Consider the following 5,392-nt stretch of genomic DNA (forward strand, 5'->3'; position numbering starts at 1 on the left):
AACCATAGGGTTTTATTCCATAAGGCAGATTAAGATCATTACTCCTAGTGTTTTAGACCACATCATACGATCTCGAGGCAGATTAACTCTCTACTTGATACTTCATCATCAATACAAACAAAGCAGGACGTAGGGTATTACCTCCATCAAGAGGGCATGAACCTGGGTAAATTTCGTCTCCCGTGCCTCTTGTTACCAATCAATGCAAGATTCATAGTTCTGGACCCCTGATACGTCTCAAACGTATCTATAATTTTTTATGGTTTCATGTTGTTTTCTTGTCAACTTTGGATGTTTTATGTACCTTCTATATCTTTATGGGGACTAACTTATTAATTCAATGCCAAGTGTCAGTTCCTGTTTTTTCTGTGTTTTTGACTCTTTACAGATCTGATTTTGGAATGGAGTCCAAACGGAATAAAATCCCCGAAATAAATTTTTCCAGTACGGAAGAAGAACAGGGGACTTGAGGGCCAAGGCAAGAGAGCCAGAGGGGGCCCACAAGCCCTGTAGCCGCCACCAGGGGGCGGCGGCTACCAGGCTTGTGGCCTCCCTGGAGCCCCCCTACCCTAGCTCTTTCGCCTATATATTCCCTAAAATCCAGAAAAAAATCAAGCATCCACGAAAACACTTTTCCGCCGCCGCAAGCTTCCGTTTCCGGGAGATCTCATCTCGAGACCCTTCCCGGTACCCTTCCGGAGGGGACTTTGGAGTTGGAGGGCTTCTACATCAACATCATCGCCTCTCCAATGACTCGTGAGTAGTCTACTTCAGACCTACTGGTCCGTAGTTAGTAGCTAGATGGCTTCTTCTCTCTCTTGGATCTTCAATACAAAGTTCTCCATGATCTTCATGGAGATCTATCCGATGTAATCCTCTTTAGCGGTGTGTTTGTCGAGATCCGATGAATTGTGGATTTGAGATAAGATTATATATGAATTATATTTGAGTCTTTGCTGATTTCTTATATGCATGATTTGATATCCTTGTAAGTCTCTCCAAGTCTTGGGTTTTGTTTGGCCAACTAGATGTATGATTCTTGCAATGGGAGAAGTGCTTGGTTTTGGGTTCATACCTTGTGGTGACCTTTCCCAGTGACAGAAGGGGCAGCAAGGCATGCATCGTGTTGTTGCCATCAAGGGTAACAAGATGGGCTTTTATCTAGATATGAGATTGTCCATCTACATCATGTCATCTTGCTTAAGGCGTTACTCTGTTCTTTTGGACTTAATACACTAGATGCATGCTGGATAGCGGTCGACGTGTGGAGTAATAGTAGTAGATGCAGAAAGTATCGGTCTACTTGTTTTGTACATGATGCCTATAGATATAATCATTGCCTTAGATAACGTCACGACTTTGTGCGTGTCTATCAATTGGTCGACAGTAATTCGTTCACCCACTGTCTTCTTGCTTTCATGAGAGAAGCCACTAGTGAACACTACGGCCCCCGGGTCTATTCACAACTATCGTTTCCACTTTCACTTTTACTTTGGTCTGTTTACTCTTTGCTTTCAGTTCTCACTTTGCAAACAATCTATAAGGGATTGACAACCCCTTCATAGCGTTGGGTGCAAGCTCTTTGTGTTTGTGCACGTACTTGTGACTTGACGAGATCTTCCACTGGTTCGATACCTTGGTTCTCAAAACTGAGGGAAATACTTACCGCCGCTGTGCTACATCACCCTTTCCTCTTCAAGGGAACACCAACGCAAGGCTCCAAGGCCGCGGGGAAATCCTTTGCATATTTGCCAAGGAAGTCCCTAAAGGCGTAGCCGTAGCAGCAGGATTCCTCGCACCGTACCAGGGAAGGTCTGTTGTCGCAGTAGCAACCCCCTGCCCGAGATCCGCCGGTTTTGACATCGACACTTGGCACAAACACTAATTTAAATATAAAAACACAATAATTATAGAGGAAAAAATCATGTTATCACACACAAACAGAAAGTAAAAAGCAAAAAACATAAGATAACTACTGGGTTGCCTCCCAACTAGCGCTATTGTTTTAGGGATTTTTATTTCTGTGCCCCTCGTTCGTTAGCTCTACTCATTCATCCCCATGCTCTTAACTTTTGCTCACTTTTCCCCACTCCATTGGCTGAAACCCTCAGAAATGGTCACAAATGGTGGATGTTGTCGGGTCAGTGCTTTGGTCGTTAACTCCGACGAGTGAGGCCGCGCTGACTGTGTCCCCCGTTGGACCTGATGAGTGGGGTCGCGGCGGATGGTGCCGCGGTTAGCCCGTTGGGCCGTGGTTAGATTGTTGGGCCCTGCGCGTGCCGTAACGACATGAGCCTGCTATGCATGCACGTTGCTAGCATGCCTCCATCGGTCGCTACTGGGCCCTGAGCGCCGTAACGACATGAGCCTGCTATGCATGCATGTAGCTAGCCTGCCTCCATGCACTGATGCCCGCCGCCACGATGCGCTCACCTCCCCTCTTTCTGCACACAAGCCATCACGTACGCTGACTGGCCTCTTGCTGCATGCTAGCCGCCACGGACGCAGGGACGGTCGCTGCTGCTGGTTCGTCTCATGTCACACGCTTGTCTCCCTGATTCACTCGCATCTATTCAACATGTCAATTAAAGCTATAAATGTGCAACATGAACCACCTGCCTGCGTGCGTGCCAGCATGCGTCGATGCGCCCCGCCACGGATGCAGCCTTCCTATGAGCCGCCACGGGACGCAGCGTATGTCGCCTCCTCGACCGATTCATAGTTCACACCTTCTCAGCCTTTGACCACTGCAGCATCAATTCAGCATGTCAATTAACGTCCGCCGATCGACGTCCGCCGCCATGATACGGAAGCGGCGAAGCCTGCTGTGCATGCCATGTGATCGAGCTAGGCTGCCTGCATGCGCGTCGTCACGGACGCAGCGACAGTCGCTGCCACTGGTTCCTCTCTTCTCGCACGTCTCTCCACCTTCCAAGTGCCACGGACCAAGGCTAGGGTGCAGTGCTACGTTTAGGGTTAGGGTTTAGGTATTTTAGGGTTTAGGGCTTTGAAGCATCAACAAAAAGCATGTAATATATTTTTTGAAGCATCAGCATTTTGAAGCATCAACAAACATAGCTTAGAGAGCATAATAATGAAATCATACATGCTAAAGCATCAACAAACATAGCTCAGAGAGCATAATAACGAAAGCATACACTATAGGGAAGCCTACGATATATATCCTACGTACTACCTAGTGCACTATGCGTATTCATAGTCAGAGATGGCTTGATCCGCCTGCGCCGGAGCCTGGTCCTCCTGGGCCATCACCTGTGCCTCCTCTTGCGCCGCCCGTGCTGCCTGCATCTGCTGCTGATGAAGACGTCGGGCCTGCGCACCTACTTTCGAGCGGATGGAGTTGAGGATCACCACTTGGTCGGGCCATAGATAGTAGACCTGCGGTGCCTCCACTTCCGGCTCCTGCAGGGCGCCTCCACATCCGGCTCCTACGGTGCTGCATCCTCCTCCAGCGATGCCTCCACCTCCGGCTCCTGCGGTGGCGCCTCCTCCTCCAGCTCCCCGAAATCCTCTAGAGGTAGCCCCGCTTGCCTTCGGATTTGGGCCCGCCGAAGGAGGTAGAGACGTTCTTCGATCGTGTACTACTGGCAGCATGGTGGCATGGCTGATGGGCTAGGAGAGGGGAGTGCTCGGGTCCTGGCGGGAAAATGGAGCACGCGAATAGCTACGACTGGCGGAGGGGAGTGTCCGTCCAGCTTAAATAGCCATTGTAACCTAAACCCTAAACCTCCCCGTTTTCACACCCACCGCGGCATCAGAAGTGTACACGTCTGGGAAACTGTGGTTGGTTTGATGAGTGGACTGTGACCGGGGTCAAATGTGAAAGATCCAGCATGTTCACACACGATTCAAAAAAAACGATGCGAAAAAACGATGCAAAAAAACAAGCAAAAATCGATGCAAAAAACGACGCAAAAAACAATGCAAAAAAAACGATGCAAAAAACGATGCGGAGTGAGTGGTGGGCGAGCAGCCAAGCACCACCAACGGGATCGCCCCACGATCCAACGATGCGGAGCCGTCCTTGTGATCCAACGGCCCGGAGCCTGCACGCAGCCTGCCCACCGAATTCCTTCTAGAAGACCACATCCGAGGGTTGTCGCTTGGCGCCAGGGTGTGATCGAACGACTGACGTTGGGAGCTAGGGTTAGGCGAAACCCCGTGGGGTTTAGAGGGGTTTTGAGCTGGTCAACGGGGTTATGAAAGCTTTGACTCAGCATAACTAATTTAAAAAAATGAAAAAAAATATGAAACCTTCGTCGTTCGTTGTTTTATAAGACACACTAACGAGCAAAAATACAAAACTTGGTCTATGGTCATTTTCACGAAAAAAACCTAGCTCGCACGATCGAGGTCAAATGACCACCATTAATTTAAAAAATCAAAAAAAATATGAAACCTGCGCACAATGTTGTCTTATGTGACATGTTACCAAACAAAAATCATAAACTTGGTCTATGGTCCTTTTCATGAGAAAACCTTCACACATATGAGCTATCACCTACAAGATTTCATAGAGTTCAAGGAGATGAGGTAGGGTTACCTTGTGTTTTTGATTTTTTTTTAAAATCAAAAAAATCACCAAAGCTTTATTTCATAGTGAATAAGAAGGATGTGAACTTAGTTTTACATTTTCATATTTTAAACGTGTTTTTAGTAGTTTTTATATTAAAGCATATTTTTCAAAATAAAATGTAAAAATATGAAGATTAATTGAAAAAATAGTGAGACTTTGAATCTACACTATATAGATTGAATAGGTGTTAATAAAAAACATTTGGCTCATTTTGAGTAGGTCTAGAAAAACTTGATTACAAATGGGGCTGTTTACTAATACGTCTCCATCGTATCTACTTTTCTAAACTTTTTTGCCCTTGTTTTGGACTATAATTTGCATGATTTGAATGGAACTAACCTGGACTAACGTTGTTTTCAGCAGAATTGCCATGGTGTTGTTTTTGCACAGAAATAAAAGTTCTCGGAATGACCTAGAAATTTACGAGGATTTTTTGTGGAATATATAAAAAATATTGGCGCAAGAATCAACCGGAGGCGTGGAGCGAGGAGCCCACAAGCCCAGGAGGCGCGGGCCCCCCTGGTCGCGCCTAGCAGGCTTGTGGGGCCCTCGTTGCTCCGCCGCCTCCAACTCCAGCTCTATTTAGTCCCTTTCGTCCGGAAAAAAAATCGAGGAGAAGACTTCATCGCGTTTTATGATACGGAGGCACCGCCACCACCTGTTCTTCCTCTGGAGGGCAGATCTGGAGTCCGTTCTGGGCTCCGGAGAGGGGAGATCGTCGCCATCGTCATCACCAACCTTCCTTCATCGCCAATTCCATGATGCTCTTCATCGTTGGTGAGTAATCTCATAGTA

This window comes from Hordeum vulgare, chromosome 2H (assembly GCF_904849725.1).
Source record: "Hordeum vulgare subsp. vulgare chromosome 2H, MorexV3_pseudomolecules_assembly, whole genome shotgun sequence".
Classification (NCBI taxonomy): domain Eukaryota; kingdom Viridiplantae; phylum Streptophyta; class Magnoliopsida; order Poales; family Poaceae; genus Hordeum; species Hordeum vulgare.